The 17035-nt window shown below is 52.4% G+C and overlaps 1 protein-coding gene across 2 annotated transcripts in view; it reads right to left on the bottom strand.

The window, feature by feature from the left end:
• COL4A2 (collagen type IV alpha 2 chain) overlaps window positions 1-17035 on the bottom strand; it is a 173947-nt gene that overhangs the window by 155958 nt on the left and 954 nt on the right. The gene's annotated exons all lie outside the window — the stretch shown is intronic.

The raw sequence follows: 17035 nt of genomic DNA, 5'->3' as shown, positions 1-17035 counted from the left end.
CTTTCTGGTGCACAGGTAGGGAGGCATCACCTCCTGCTGGACTCTGTGTCGGGAACCAGCATTTACAGGAGAGAGTAACCTCAAGGACAAGTCCCCTCCCCATCAGCTACCTCACTGTCATGGGCCCAGCAGGGAGGGACTCGAGACTCTGGCTGACAAGTGGGGGGCTTTGAATGATGGCCCCCCAACCATTCCACTCGACTATGTGGTTTGGTCACTGGTCCATTTTCTGCACTCTTACCCTTCATAGACCACAAAGCCAAGTTTCTGCAAGCACAAAGGAGGCCACTGGCCAACTTCTGCCCTGAAGAAAAAGTTCACCTCGGCCCACAGACTGCTCATTGGCCACATGCCTGACTCCCCCTTGGGCCTGAAGCTCAAGAAAAAGAAATGCCATGAAGCAGGCTGGCATTCGGTCTTGCAGTGGAAGCATATTTTTCATGAGTTTGACTCCGCAGATAAGCCAACGTCTGTCCACCCCAGTAGCTTTTTACACAGTGATTTGAGTTCAGTGAAGCCAACGACAGAGGAACTCCCGTCAGTTGACCCCAGCTGTGTGTGTCTGAGGGACGTGCCTTTGGCGCTGAACCTAATCATTTGCGCCGTTATTCTGAACACAAAGTTCCCCAAACCCTTCGTGTCCGTTCTGACCAGGACTCCTGTCTTTCCCACTTTCTTCCGCCTGTCTGTCCTTGACTCGGAGCCCAGCCACCCCGCTCAGCCCTGCACTGGGCACTGGAGACTCGGGACACCCGGGACCCAGCCCCTGCGCTCCCGGGGCTCCCGGGGTCATGCCCAGGTTGCGGCAGGAAGAGGAAGGCCTCCTTCCTTTGGGATTTCCTCCCCGCGCGTCTGTGTGCCCTCCTCCCTCGAGCACCGTGGAGGTGATCAGACACCATGCCCCGGAGACACCTATGCCAGCTTTATCCATGGGGGGGGGGGGCCTGGCTGCCCCACAGCTTCTCTGATGTGCCCTCATCTCAAAACCAGGTTTTGCGATGGCAGAGGAACAAGAATTAAAGACACAAGCCTGGTATTGCTAACTCAAAAAGAATAAAAAGCACACAGCACCATGCCTGCCAGGAACCCTCTTGCCAACATCTGGTGCCATCTCTGGGCAGGTGGCCGCCCCTCTGACCCTCTCCTCCCCTTGGGCATCGGGTCATGGCCTGCTCACAGCTCCCCAACCACAGAGGGCAGAACTGGAAACCCCAGAGTAGCCAGCAAGCCTCAGACACGTGGTCCCACCCCGCCACAGGCCCCAGCGGACTGGCCACGGGTTTCTAGGGTCGACACTTTCTCTAAGACAGAGGAGTAATTCAGCAGTGGGATGCTGATCGAATGGGGGAGCTGGGGCTCAGCATGTTAGACCCAAACACTGGAAAGGGGGACAGAAAGGCCACCTTTCTTTAAAAAAATTTTTTTTTAGCTTTATTTGTTTTGGGGGTGTCTCGGTGGTTCAGTCGGTTGAGAGCCTGACTTTGGCTCAGGTCATGACCTCGTGGTCTGTGAGTTCAAGCCCCACGTTGGGCTCTGTGCTGCCAGCTCGAAGCCTGGAGCCTGCTTCGGATTCTGTGTCTCCCTCTCTCTCTCTGCCCCTCCCCTGCTCATGCTCTTTCTCTCTCTCTCAAAAAGAATTAAACATGAAAAAATACTAGCGAGGGGTGTCTGGGAGGCTCAGTTGGTTAAGCGTCCGACTCGGCTCAGTCATGATCTCACAGTTCGTGGGTTCGAGCCCCACGTCGGGCTCTGTGCTGACAGCTCAGAACCTGGAGCTGCTTCAGATTCTGTGTCTCCCTCTCTCTCTCTGCCCCTCCCCCGCTCATGCTCTGTCTCTCTCTCTCAAAAATGAATAAACTTCAAAAAATAAATTAAAAAAATTATTTATCTTGAGAGAGAGAGAGAGAGAGAGAGAGAGAGAGAGAAAGCACAAGTTGGGGAGGGGCGGGAGGGGGGAGAGAATCCCAAGCAGGCTCCACGCTGTCCACGCAGAGCCTGACTTGGGGCTTGAACTCACGAACCGTGAGATCAAGACCTGAGCTGAAATCAAGAGTTGGATGCTTAACCAACTGACCCCCCAGGTGCCCCAAGACACTTTCTTTCCACCTGTGTCTGGGTCTTCTCCCTCCAACTCTGCTGACTTTCCCTGGGTGGCCGGGAGCCTTCTGATCACGTCGTCAGCCTCCTGCGTGTAGAAGTCTTAAACATGCCAAGCCTTCCTACGGAATGGTTAAATGCCACATTCATTTAATAAAATCTCCCAGCACGTCTGTGAGGGTCCTGTGCTGGAGAGGACACATGTTTTGGGCCCTCAGGGAGCCCAGAGTCCACTCCAGTGACCTGAGGCAGCCGTGGGTAAGAGGGATTTAGGCTCAGTGTCCCCACTGCTCCATATCCTGGGGTCTCCCCCACCCACCACGTCCGGACCCAGCACTGCGTGGAGAGAGGGGCCATGGGCCTGCAGCCTGGTGACCCTGGACAAGGCTTTAGCCTTGGTGGCCTGTGATGGCCTGACCGCTGCCCCCTGGAGACAGCCCCCCCTCTGGGGTGCTGGGTGCAGCTCCTCCTGGGCCTCCTCCCGGCTCTCTGTCTCGATGCTTCACTTTCTAACACCTTCCTGAGGAAGCCCGTGTAGCCCCTGGGCCTCAGCAGGTCTGTGACACCCACATCTGCCCCCCCCCCCCCCCCCCCCCCCCCCCCCCGCCAGCCCAGGCCTTACCCACGAGCATCATCACACCTGCATATCCAGGCCTGGAGGAAACTTGACCCCACACGCCCCGCAGCCTGCTGGGTCATGGCACCACCAACATGTGCCAGAAAGCGAGCCACACAGCTAGAGGAGAGGGGCCACTAGGGAGCCAGGCAGGCCACGTGGGGAGACGGGTCTGAGAGACGGAGGCACGGGAGCCCGTGGCCGACCTGCCCACTCGTCCCTTTGGTTTGAGCTGTGAGTCACTTCCTCTGAGACTGACACCAGCCGCTAGTGCCACCAACCAAGACGACAACACTGAGCTCTGAAACAGTAAGTTAAAAAGCACAGGAGCATTATTCAGCCTCACCAAGGAAGGGCGTTTGGACACAGGCTGCACCGCGGATGAACCCCGAGGACGTCACGGTGCGCGGTAAGCCAGCCCCCGAAGGACACGTGTCGTACTGTCCCGCTTACACGAGGTCCCCGAAACAGGCAAACGAGGCTCGCAGACACGGAAGGCAAAACGGGGGTCACCGGGGTGGGGGAGGGGGAACGGGGGTTACCATGTCATGGGGACAGAGGTTCAGTTGGGGGAGATGAGAACATTCTGGAGACAGATGGTGGTGTTTGCACAGCTCTGGGAGCAGGCTAGACGTCACTGACCGTACACTTGAAAACGTAGAGACAGTAAACTTCACGCTGTGTGTGTCAGATCACAGTGAAAACGTACAAGAATCAACACAGGTGTGCACCATGTATACGAGAGATCCGAGGTGACATCAGTAAGACTGTTTTCAAGTGATTAGTTTACAAACACTGTATGTTTGTGATGTATGTGATATGTGAATCATGTACCAAGACCTTACTTTTTATTTCAAGAAATTTACCCAATTTTTACAATACTCAGAAAGAATACAGATGAAAAATACTTTTTTTTTTTTTTTTTTTTATGTGAGGAATTAAATAAAGGAAACCTCACCAAGGCTGCCTTTTTTTCCTATGTTTATTCTTACGGACTTTAGTTAATTAAACCCAATGAGGAAGAAAAACCACCACGAAGGCAGAAATATTCCCTGAATAAACACTCTTTTGTCCTTAACTCAAGAACTGGAAGAATACAGATTTGTTAAAGGTACTGCAAAAAGGAGAAAGAGGCAATCTTAAGCATGGATGAAATATCTGTGTATCTTCTTTTAAACAAACTTATTTTCCTTTGAGGCACTGCTCTGGCTTTTGCTCCGGTTTTCATACAAACAGAAGCAGATGGCTCTGGGTTAGATTTGTTCTGAGAGAACCATGCTTTCCAGTTATTTGAGTTATCAGGGTCCATCCATTCTGTGTTCTAGAACTTCTAGACAGGAGTCAGTACTATTCTTATCTGCTTTTACATCTTAGGTAAGGAGTTTCTGGATTCAAGAAAAATCGGGAGTCCTCTCTCTCTGCCCCATCCCCATTCATGCTCTCTCTCCGTCTTAAAAAAATAAATAAAACATTAAAAAAAAAAAAAAAGAAAAATCAGGAGTGAGCCTGAATGATCTTACACCTCCTCCCCACCCCGGAGTAAAGTGAGTCATTTATTCTAGGTACCGCTCGGATTGGAGAGCAAAGAAATCACCCCCAAATTACAGCACGGGCTCACCGGGGAGCTCAGATGAAGCGTGAATTGTACCCACTGGGTGTATTGGGTGGGACATCCCCAGGATGGGGGCTGCCTTCAGCAGGTAGAGAGCCCAGGACTGGAGGACCAGAGCTTCTGGGGAGCAGAGCAAATTTTCTTGGTCTTAAGGGCAAAGTTAGTCTCTGCATGGGCTTTGGAATTCCTGTATAGTTTCTTAGGGCCTGTTATAAATCCCAATGACCCTGGGGAGGGATGGGTTCTAGCGTTCTAGAAGATTCTCCAGCCCCTTGAGGGCTGCTTAATCCAGAGGTGGAAATGTGGATGTCTGGCCCCAGCCCAGAACAGATCACTCAGAGTATGGGATTTTACAAGTTCCCCCGGGGATCCCAATGCCCTGCCAGGCCCAGGTCCCTGCTTTCATGGGAAACCAGAGGCAAATTGTGCATACACATATGAGCAGGAGGGAAGACCTGCTCTGAGCAAAGTTTTAGATCTAGGAGAGCACAGGAGCTTGGTGGAGACGTTTTGGAGCACTGATGAGAAATCAAATAGAATCTACAAAGATAAATTTTAGGGGCACCCGGGTGGCTCAGTCGCTTAAACGTCTGACTCTTGATCTCATCCAGGTCATGATCTCGTGGTTTGGGAGTTCGAGCCCCAAGTCAGGCTCTGCCGTGACAGCTTGGAGCCCGCTTGAGATTCTCTCTCTCCCTCTCTCTCTCTCTCTCTCTCTCTCTCTGCCCCTCCTGCTGCTTGCTCTATCTTTCTGTCTCAAAATAAGTACATAAACTTAAAAAAAGAGAAATTTTACTCTTTTTTTCCCGGTTGGACTCCACTGATGTGAGTTGGGAGAGGAAAATTTTTGTCTGTCATCTGCTGTCATCAGAAAAGCAGAGCGGTTTGCTGTTACCACTGGTACTCGGGGCCAGCCAGCCAGCATGGGCACCCCTTCCAGGGGCTGGGGGTGTGAAGGACTGAATTTGCTTGCTCTGTACACACATCCTGCCCTGTGCAGGCAGCCGGAGCCAGTGATTTGGGCCAGGTTCCATTTCCACCAAGAGTGTATCTGACAGCTCCATGCATGGTTCCTATAACTGAGCTGCTGAGGTTCCTCCCAGAACCCTACAGGAGGAGATGGGACGCATTCTCCTTCGAAGCCCCAGGAAATGCCTTGTGTCGTGCCCTGAGGGTATGTGCTCCACGAGGGTGGGAACCAGACCTGGAAATGTCAGCATTTACGAGCCTTCATTTTCAACATGAATGATTTTTGCTACGACTGTCCTCTTTGTTTAAACTTTGCAGCTTTCTCGAAATGCAGTTAAAATGAGTGTGTCTGCCCTTTTGCAGTTTTATGACAGCCAAGGGCGGGCGGCTGAAGAAGGCTCGCTGCGGCAAGAAATACATTTATTTTTTCCAACCTCTGGTATCTCGCTGTTGGTCAGCACACACAAAAACTGATGTCTCCCGTGCTGGCATGAGATCGACAAGTCATTTCAGACTCTTTGCTGTTACCATTCCCTGTTTTGCAACGGGAAGGGGAGGCTGGACCATAAAAGCTGGTGACTAAGATGAAGGAAATCCTGTCTGAGCTAAGATTGTCTTGGTGGGGGGTGGGGGGGGGCCCACGAAACCTGGTTGGAATAAGCAGGAAATGAAGGTGGCGTTCAGATCGGAAGGAGACGATCTGGGCCCAACTTGGCGCTGTGTTGTAACTTGCGAGGTTGTTACAGTTGGGACAATGTTAGGACAATGACCAAGTAAGGAAGAAAGGGAAGGAGGTGGGCTTCCTCCGTGAAATTCCCAGCTGGAACCTTCTACCCACTGGCCTTCCTCACCTGGGCGCTCAGGAGGAAACAGGTCGGTCTGTGTGACCTGCCCACCCTGCCAGGAAATGGCAGGGGGGATCTCTGGGCTCTTCCAAGAGAGAAACCCTATCCTCGGCTTTTACTGGGTATTTTCTATGCTGCCTCGCCAAACCCAAATCTCTGGAGTCTTCTTGCTTTGTTAAATTATACTTGGGTCTCAGAATTATTTGAACAAAATGTTCTTTGTAAGTCTTTCCATTCGTTCTGGAAATAATTTAGTTACACCTTGACCTAACTTTGATTAAAATTAAAATTCTTTCCTTCGTTGACATTTATCAAACTCCAGAAAATGGAAACAACTGTCCAAAGGCTTTGGGAAGATGCCCCTATGCCCATGTCGCCTCGTGGGCCTTCTGGTGTCCACAGGTCACTTGCTGGGGTCACGGCTGCTCCCCGCCAGGCTGTGCGAACACAGTGGGGTCTCAGCGCCAAAGATGTGGCCTTACTCCCCACGATTCCTCCCGTATGTCTCAGCCCTGCTGGCCTGGTGTCTCAGCCCACCTCTCCCCTGTCCCAGCTTGTGAGCTGGGCAAGACCCGGTCCCCTGCCTTGGAGGCCCTAATCAGAGAGCACCCTGTGGGGGCAGTGAGGCAACAGCTGTTCTGTCCCCAGATTCTCATAGCACTTAACCTGTTTCTGGGGCTTCACGTTTTCATGTTTTGAGGAAGAAGACCCACCCATATTTAATTAAAATTTTTTAATGTTTACTTAATTTAGAGAGAGAGAGAGAGAGAGAGAGAGAGTGCAGGGGAGGGTCGGAGAGAGAGGGAGACACAGAATCCGAAGTAGGCTCCAGGCTCTGAGCTGTCAGCACAGACCCAGACATGGGGTGCGAACCACGAATGGTGAGATCATGACCTGAGCCGAAGTCAGACACGTAACTGACTGAGCCACCCAGGTGCCCCTAATTAAAAAAAATCCTAAAACCAGGTACCATTGGCCAGCATTTATCAAGCCCTACAAGGCTAAAATTGCTAAGATCTTTATATGCGATTTCTTTTTCCCTGAGAGCACACTTACAAGGCAGAACTATTTTTATTCCAGCTTTAGAAAAGCAGCTAAAGCTTGAAAGCTCAGTAGCTTTGCCCAAAGTCACGCAGCCAGGAAGTAGCAGATCATACTTCGAACTCCAGACCCAAGCTGGCCTTCCTCTGCAAAAACCAACACCACAGTCCCACTCTCTCTTCCACGTGCCGTGGAACAAACCACGGCTCTGGGTCTCGAGTCTGCCTTCTACAGGTTTGCTGACAACCACAACCGTGTGGATCTGAGGTACCGTAAGGCCTACTTGTCAAAGGAGAGAGAAACTTTGTCTCACACAGCGAGCTTCCTCTCTAAGCGGGGATGATCCCAGGTGGTATATTCAACTTCAAACATTGTCACACAGTTGGACAACTCCCCTCCCCCCCACTGTGCTCTGAACGCCCCCATCCACTGCCCCTGGCCTGTCTCACTCTGGACCCAGACCTGAACCCCCGGGAGGATTCATGTACATAAAGGCTCCCAGGACAATCCAACACATTCACTTGGTGTGAACGAATTACACAAAAACCATCTCACTGCGACCTTGCACCATGGTTACCAGCATTCCTGTTTTACCCAGAAGAAAAGGCTCAGAGAGGAGAAGTGACTTCTCCTGGTCACTGGCCCCAACCCCAGAAGCTCCAGCTCTGCCTGACCGACCCCACCTGCCTGCCAGCTGGCATGTGGGAAACTCAATGCAGAAGGATCAGAATGAAAACACTGCTGTGAAAGCAGGGAATTGGCACCACCCAGGAGAAAGGGACCCTGTCTTCATTCCACTGCGGTCCAGGGGTCTCTGCACAGTCAGCATAATTTGGGGAGGGCCCTTACTCCCCAGGAGGGTTCAGTGAACCCTTCTCCAAGTTAAGACTAACACTTTCCCCATAGCCTCCTCATCTGCTGGAGATAATGCCGTGCTTACGCGACCCTCCCCGCTTTACAAAGCCGTCATCCACACGCCTCCACGGCCTGGAATCTCCAAAAGGACCTGGAGAAAGAGATTTCCAGGAGTTCTGTCTGTGGCTGGGATTCCCCACTGCCCATTCGGGCCTCTCTGGGTCATCCTGTCTGGACTGCCACCTGTCCGGTCCGCTTCTTGGGGTCCACAAGCCACTCAGTCACCTATGCGCACAGGCCAGCCTCTCTGCAGAGGGGCCCCTGGAAAGAACAGGTCTGCCTGACAGTTCCCTAGAGACAGTCATGACCCCCTGCTTCCACTGGGCAGCCCTTGTGGGGAAAGGAGGCAGGAGTATCCACGGCCGTGTGTGTGAGTGTGTACCCTACTGTTCTGTTTCTCTCATTTTGACAACCATGATCTTTCCATCTACCATCTGTCTGACTCCACCCATATCGTCCATCTACCTATTTACCTATCTATCCATCTCTCTCTGTAATCTATCAATCATCTACGTCCATCATCCACCCGTCAGTCTATCTATCCATCATCAATCTACGTCTGTATCTAGTCTGTCTCTACCACCTCTGTCTAGCTAGCACCTACATCTATCGTCCATCCATACTCTATGCAGATAAATAGCAGACACACAGATCTCCCACGTGATGGACATACGTATGCTTTATGTGTCCCACGCTGTGTGTACCTTGAGTATGTGTTCGTATTCTACGACAAGGGACTTGTCAGCCTAGCACAGTGGTTGAGAGCAGAGGTCTTGGAATAACCAAGTCCTGGACTTCGCTCCCAGCCTCACTGCTTACTGGCCATGACACGTGCCCTCACCTGGGTGTGCCTCAGTCTGCACACCTGTAAAGTGGGGCAATTGCAGTGCTGTGGGCATTTAGCAGGTACTGTGTGTTGGTGGCTTAGCTCAGTTCCTGGCACCAATGTGACCAGCAGGCAGTGGCTGCTGTATTTCTGGGATATTTTAGTTGTTCCTGGGGCTTCTGGAGCCCTGGGAGCACCTTTGGGGATCCCTCTTTCTGATTTCTGATCCCAGGAGATCCCACGAGCCCTCCCAGGGGCCCCTTCCTTCTCTCCAACCTGGAGCCAGAGGCCACCGGGTGCGGGCAGAGGGGGAGGGGAGTGTGCCCAGCAGGGCCCGTGGCACTGGCCGGTTTCCTGCGTCCTCCCTCCCACCAGTGCGTGGTCACAGCACCGCCACCGCTAATCAGCCTGTCTGTTCTCTGACGGACAAGCTGGAGCCGTGGAGGCATCCCAGGGAGCATGTCCTCCGTTCTCCTGGGGCCCTCATTACCCCACAAAGACAGTCACAGATCCGAGAGTGCTCGACACGCAGACATATTGTTATGTCATTTCTACCAGGTCCCAGAAAATTAGTGCATGGAATTCCAGAACACCCACTCTTCTGTAGTTCCCACATGGGAGATCACCGAACTGGGCAAAAGCAGCAACATAGGAATTTCATGGGTGGGGCTGAAACAATCCCCAGGAAAAAATGCAAATCCTTCACAGACAGATCAACACATCCATTATCATCACACTCAGCTAGTGCTATCCAGCGGGGGCAGTGCTTAATTCGGGAACGCCCCTCCACCCCCCAGTGAGAAAAGCTACATTTTAATCTAATCTTTTATTCATTGTTCCACGACTGTATTTCTCACTCAAAAGGTGTGCTGGAACACTTTCAACTAACTGCATCGCCACTCATTTCTGGAACACTTTATTGAAGGACTACTGTGTTTCAGGCCCCGGAGCAAACGATGTATCAGTGAACAAACCCCAGACGAAACGCGCCCTAAACTTTGGATTGTGGCAGCAGCAGTTACGTCGAGGATGAGTGAAGAAAGTGTTGGATGTCTACATGGGTTATGAAAGATAATTTAAAATCTTGAATATCTTTTTAAATTTTATTATTTGAGAGAGAGAGAGCGAGAGACAGAGACAGAGGAAGAGAGAGAGAGAGCAGGAGAGGGGCAGGGGCAGAGAAAGAGGGAGAATTCCAAGCAGGCTTCATGCTCAGCATGGAGCCCAACTTGGGGCTCGATCCTACTACCCTGGGATCATGACCTGAGCCGAAATCAAGAGTTGGATGCTCAACTGACTGTGCCATCCAGGCGCCCCTATAATCATTAATATCTCATGCTATTCTAAGTCCTGGCAGTCTGAGAGGGCACTTTAATTAGACCGATAAATGGGTCTCATTTCCAAGGGACAGAGGCTCTGGCCAGGCGGGTGCAGGCCTTCTGACCTCTGCCTCTTGGGCAAGGGGGCAGGGTGTCCTCTGTGTGACGGGGCTGTGGGCTACAGGGAGGGGACAGGGTGTGCGGGCAGCTACAAAACAGAAGGGGCCAGGGCCAAGGGCCAGGGGCTGCTCTGTTCCTGCAGGGTGGTGATAGAGGCTAATGTGTGAGGTGACAGCAGCTGGCCACCGGCCATCCTTGATGCTGGCCCTTTCCCGCAGCCCATGACTAGAGTGGAAGGTATGGCCACTTGGAGATGTGGCTCGTGGCACTCTGTCACGGGGCCGGTGGCGATGCCGGGAGCCTGCACAGATGGGGCTCCAGGACCCCGGACACCCCAGGCTGAGCCGCTTTCCCACCCGGCTGTCCACAGGGTTTTCTAGGTGTGGAAGGTGGGGGTGGGGCTCTCCTTGCGTATGCAGTGCCCAAGGGCTTACGGATGCCGGCCTGACAAATTAGGAGGGGCCAGGGCATGAGCCAGCTGTGTTCAATGTCTTTCTGAGAGTGGCACCATCGTGCCGACCTGTCCTGCCACCGCAAGGTCTGGAAAGAACTACGACGGCTTCCTCCCCGGGCAGTCAGTCAAGGACGGGGGGCTGCCGTGGCTCACCCTGGAGCCCCAACAACAGGCCGAGTCATGGAAACTCCATCGGGATGCCTCTTCTCCCCTGTCTTTGGAAAGCACTCCACCCGAGTTAGGGGGACAGAAGCTCTTGGCCAGGGAAGGGCTGCTTCTGCCGTACCTCCAAGCACACATGAGTGCCTTTTGTTACTTAGTCTATTGGAGAGAAGATGGGAGCACTATCTCCCTCGTGCTGGCCACACCTGCTGCTCTCTAGTACAAGACCTGCTGCTTCTCAGCTTCCTCTCGTCCGCCTGGCGTGTGCCCGCCCAAGGAGGCTGCCCCGTGGCTTCTGAGAGCAGGTGTTGACTTGGAAATATTTAGATCTGCGGAAAAGGTGCACAGACAGTGCAGAGGGTCCCTGCACACCCTCCATCAAGAATGATGATGCTACGTCAGCATCTTCGATAACCTCGGTGCGTTTTGCCAAAACGAGACATTAACGTTGAGTGCGTTGATAAACTACAGACTCTACCAGGCTTTTGCCAGTTTTTTCCACTAACGTTCTTTCTCTCTTCCAAGATCCAATCCAGGATACCACACTGAACTTAGGGGAGTCTATTTACAAAAGAACCCGTTGCTTGGAAAGGCAGCCTCCCTCACAGCATCAGAGCCCGCTGTGTGCACCAGGAGCCCGGCCGAGCGCTGGGAGATGGGGGGGGGGGGTGCACCCAGCACAAGGAGGCCAGAGCCAGTGGGTGGGGCTGAGCTTGCAGGGATGCTGCTGGGATTTGGGCTTCCTTTGAAGTGCGCTCCTGACCCTGTGGACGGGACTGGAGAAACTTGTGGGGCCCTCCTAAGACTAGACATCCCCTTTTTCATTCATTCATTCAGTGTTAGAAGCCACTGACATCATGGTTAGTGAGTCACTTAGGCCTTTATCTGACGCGAAAGAGTCTTACTAACTGAGGGTTCAGCTACCAGGGCAAAAGGTAACCACCAAAAACCTGCCTGCTTTCATCTCAGCTGATTAAGTACCATTCACTCAATTCCAGAGGCTTCTCAGGCCCTGAAGATAAAAAGCCTAATGCAGTATGTTTATTTTTTTTAATTTTTTAATGCTTTTATTTATTTTTGAGAGAGAGAGAGAGAGAGCGCACGCGTGCAAGCAGAGGAGGGGCAGAGAGAGAGGGAGACACAGAATTTGAAGCAGGCTCCAGGTTCCGAGATGTCACAGAGCCCGACGTGGGGCTCGAACCCACAAACTGTGAGATCATGACCTGAGCTGAAGTCAGATGCTTTACCGACTGAGCCACCCAGGTGCCTCAGCATATTTATTTATTTATTTATTTATTTAAAAGTTTTTTAACATTTATTAATTTCTGAGACAGAGAGAGAGAGACAGAGCATGAGCAGGGGAGGGGCAGAGAGAGAGGAAGACACAGAATCTGAAATAGACTCTAGGCTCTGAGCTGTCTGCACAGAGCCCGACACGGGGCTCGAACTCAGAGACAGAGCATGAGCAGGGGAGGGGCAGAGAGAGAGGGAGACACAGAATCTGAAATAGACTCTAGGCTCTGAGCTGTCTGCACAGAGCCCGACACGGGGCTCGAACTCACGGACCGCGAGATCATGACCTGAGCTGAAGTCAGACGCTCAACCAACTGAGCCACCCAGGTGCCCCCAACATATTTATTTTTAAGTCACATTCTGGAACAGTGTACGTGCGTACCTGGAAAAGCATTCCCGTGGCAGGGTTGCAGCTGGGAAGGGTGGGAGCCAGCTCAGCACACAGGGGAGGGTCTGCACTGGGTGTGGACACTGGAGCGCCCCAGCACTGGCACCCTGCAACACGACTCCTCGCCTTCCCCACGCCCCAGAACCAAGGTGTCAGGTGACTTGTTCTGGGGGCAAACAACCAGTTAGTAGCCAGGCGGGGGTGGGGGCTCCGTGCCCCCAAGACTCCTGTGTCGTCAGTGGTTTCCGGGGGCCACCAGCCACGGCACAGACTGCCTGGTTTGCAAGCCAAATCGGCCTTTAGCGGCAGTGATGACGACCACCGACCCCAGCAGATATAGCAAGACGCGGCTACAGACCTTTCACTAAAGCTTCCTCATCAGAGATAAATATTCTTTCTCGAAGTAAAAGAACAGACACTCTAAAACCACCTTGTGAGTCAAGACAGCCCCAACTTCCCTCACATTCTCTATTTATTTTTTTTTAATTTTTTTTTCAACGTTTTTTATTTATTTTTGGGACAGAGAGAGACAGAGCATGAACAGGGGAGGGGCAGAGAGAGAGGGAGACACAGAATCGGAAACAGGCTCCAGGCTCCGAGCCATCAGCCCAGAGCCCGACGCGGGGCTCGAACTCACGGACCGCGAGATCGTGACCTGGCTGAAGTCGGACGCTTAACCGACTGCGCCACCCAGGCGCCCCTCACATTCTCTATTTAGTTGAAGCTTGTCACCCATTGTTTTTTAATCCTTTCTCCAAAAAGACCATCCTTTCTGTGTTTTCCATTTTAGCAAAGTCTTTGTTTTCTACTTGAGAACTTTTCACTTTCTCCCTCTCTCTGGCTCCAAACATCCCACAGTGAGGCAGTGCGAGGGCTGTGTCCCTGTGTCTGTCCTTTGCAGCCGATTTTAGTTCTACGACACTATGACAAATTCCTCCTGTCACTGACTGTGGCCAAGTCATACCGGCCACCCAGGGAGGTCTGCTTTCCTGGCCTCCAGAGAGCTGGATCCATGCTTCCTGCTTGTTTTTCCACAAACAGAGGAGGAACCCTGTGATATTTCCCTTCTTCTTAGGGGCCCAGATTTCCAACAATGGGACTAGTGCTCTAGGGAATTGTGGGAAAGAAGCGCTCTCCTGGATTCCTGTGTCGCACACTGGAGGCATCTCAGGATCACACATTCTTTATAGCTTACCGACAAGCCAAGGGAGAGGAGAAAACCTCAGAATACATTGCTTTTTTTTTTTTTTTTTTTTTTTGCGAGGGGGAGAGAAAGGTATGGCTGCATGCAGAAGCATCCCATGAATTTTCCAGGGCTTGGAGCCCTGGAAGGGGCCTGGAGGTTGAAGCTGGTGCTGAAGACAGTGTGGAGCCCAGCACTTCCTGGGGTGGGCACAGCACCTGCACCACCAGGCCCCCCTGGCTGCACCCTAATACCTGGGAGAATCTACAGTGTGCAGCCAGTCTCCCCAGCCGAGGTCGCAGGGTCAGCCCGGCCCACGGCATATTTGATCTCAGGGAAGGCCTTTGTTCTCTGGAATTCTCTTCATCCCAGAATCACACCAGACGGGCTCTTAGATCTTCAAGGCTGCTGCCCCATCTCTCGAGATAAGTAACAACTCAGCACCAGCTCAGCATGGGCTGCAGAGGGCTTTCAAGTCTCTACAAGGCCCCACCTCAGGAACCTTCCCTCCCAGGAGCCCGGCACATGCCTCATGCACTTGCCCCATGCCAAGCTCCAGCCTGCTGCTTTGGGGTCCATTCGCCCGACAGCCTTAGCTCTGGGCTCCCGCTCTTTCGAGCAAAGCAGCAGGGGACGAGGAGTGATATTTCCCTTTCCAGAAACCAGTGTGTGGGCTTTACTCTCAGTCACGGTCAAGAGCAAAGAGAAAGCAGAAGACTCAAATCCTGAAACTCAGGAGTGTTCCCACCACTGACTTACAGTCTGATCCCGGGTCACTTAGTGGGGCAGGTGTCTGGGTTCCAACCCCACATTGGCACTGACAAAGAGAGAGACCTTGAGCAAGCTGTCTAAACACATTGTGCCTCTGTTTTCTCATCTGTAAATTGGAGGTAATAATAGTTACCTACTCAGGTAGACGCAGTGTGTTTCCCATGAGGCCTGTGGACCAAGACATGTGGAGAAGGCCCACAAGTAGGCCCATATAAATAACTGTCTACTCTCTTCTGTAACTGTTTTCAGCTGCTTCTGCTACAAAGCTCTTCCAGCTAAAAGAGCAGCCCCTTTTTTTCTGACCTGACCTACCCCGGGGAAGAGTCCTTGGCTCAAATGGGCAATGAGGCAGGGGTTCTGGAGCCTAGTAGACAAACAGGGGAGGAGATAAACTTGCCACAAAGAAGACCGAGTTCTTAATGGATATCGTTAAGAACCAAGGTATTACCTACTAAAGCCAGAGGTCAATAAGAAGTTAATAAGTAGAAGGGCCGATGTTGAATACAACAAACTGCCTATCCGTTGAAGACTGTATACATACATCCATAAGCCTCTAGTAAAACGACTCAAAATGGCAAGTGACTCCAACCGCCTCCCTACCCAACACTCTAATTCAGTGGTTCCAAACTTGGGCGTCAAGTAGAATGCACCTCCAGGCTCCATCCCAGAAAGCCTGACCAGAAGACCTAGACTGGGAGCGAACCAGTCTGCCCAGGAGGGCGGAGGGGTCCAAGGTCCATGCTCTGGGAAGCATGGCCAGACAGTGAACGCTCTCAGTCCCATCGTGAGTCAGAGGGCAGATGCTCAGGGGAACGGGCCGCATCTAAGCGGTTTTGGAGGAAGGCACAGGGGCCGGCGCCCGCCTCTGTAACAGGCAAGGGAGGCTCTCTTCCCATTCTAAGTCTGGAAACTGGGGCCCAGGATCTGCGGGACCAGGGGAGAGCACCGTTTATGAGTCCAGTCTTCTGCCATGAAGCCCTTACCAGTGTTAGGATCAGTCCCACCTGAGACTCATGAGACTTCCACCATCCCCAGGAAGAAAACCAGGGTATTACAAAAGTGGTTTTAGGGCCAAGGGGTGTGGAGACAGCACACCAGGGCACACGCTCTCAGCACAATTCAGCGTGGCCTTTCTAGGTCCTCCTCCTTCTCACAGAGTGTGTCTCCCACTCTGACTCGTGACTCTGGGCCAAGTCCTACCTGTCATGTGTGCCTAAGGACCATAAGAGTCAACGGTTCCAGCACCTAGGCTTTCACCTTCCTCAACCAGGACACGTGGAGACGACAAAGAGACAGACTTGAGCTTTAAGAAAACTTTGGCCTGGAACGTTCTGGTGAAAGTCTATGGACTTCCCAGGCCGGGTCCTGAACTGGAGAAAGCAGAAAAGTAGAGCTAAAGTTTCTTTCCAAGCTGGAGTAGCACTTTTTCGCTCACTGCCTTTATTTTATTTTATTTTTTTTCCCAACGTTTTTTATTTATTTTTGGGACAGAGAGAGACAGAGCATGAACGGGGGAGGGGCAGAGAGAGAGAGGGAGACACAGCATCAGAAATCGCTCACTGCCTTTAAAAGCCTTGTTTGTTTTACGTGAGGACAGAATGATGAAAATAACAGAATTTCAACCAAACCACGAAGGCAGCTTCCCAGGGTCCTGTGTGTGCACCCTGCCCACACAGGGAGCCTGCCACAGTCACCTGGGAAGTCAGGAATTCTATCAGAGTGCGCCGAGGGTGGGGAGGGGATACAGTGTGTTCCCTGGGATTCTAGTCCCAGTTGGAACATCTGTGTCCACAACGGAAGAGACTGCCAATGACCCACGTTCTGTCAAGTTTGGTGAAGAGTGGCTCCAACTACTTAAACCCAACTTACAAAATCCCATCTGCAATCACAAGTGCAGTGCCAGGGCCGGCAAGGCAGCTCTAAATGCACCTGAACGCCTCCCAGCCCTGCTGTTCCAGGGCCAGACTCGGACCGGGGAGAAAACGCAGGGTTTCTGCCACTTTGCACCCACATGGGTTACAACAGATACACTCTGGTCCTGCTCGCCCCTCGCCCCGCCCATTCCCCCAAAGCCTCTCATTTAAAGGCAGGAGAAGACCCTCCCCCAAGGATGGTACCCAGACACCAGCTTCCCAAGGCCACAAACACGTTTCTCCTGGGTACCCCGGTGCCTCCCACACCACATGACTGACAGCCTTCCCTCTAGAAGCCAGAGTTTTGCTCAAGCTTAGGAGAGGATGCCGCAGGCTACGTTTTAAATTACTGGCTTTCGTGGGCGGCCCCCGCCTGTAACCCACACGACAGAAGTGGGGACCCCAAGGGAAGGCAAACTTGAGGAGTTCTCTGGGGAAGGCCAGCTCTCTGGGAACCTGGGCTGGGTCATGGCCGCACGCGCACGTGTACGCACACACACGTACACACACA

This window comes from Panthera tigris, chromosome A1 (genome assembly GCF_018350195.1).
Source record: "Panthera tigris isolate Pti1 chromosome A1, P.tigris_Pti1_mat1.1, whole genome shotgun sequence".
Taxonomy (NCBI): Eukaryota; Metazoa; Chordata; class Mammalia; order Carnivora; family Felidae; genus Panthera; species Panthera tigris.
This window is presented reverse-complemented; position numbering and strand designations above follow the sequence as displayed.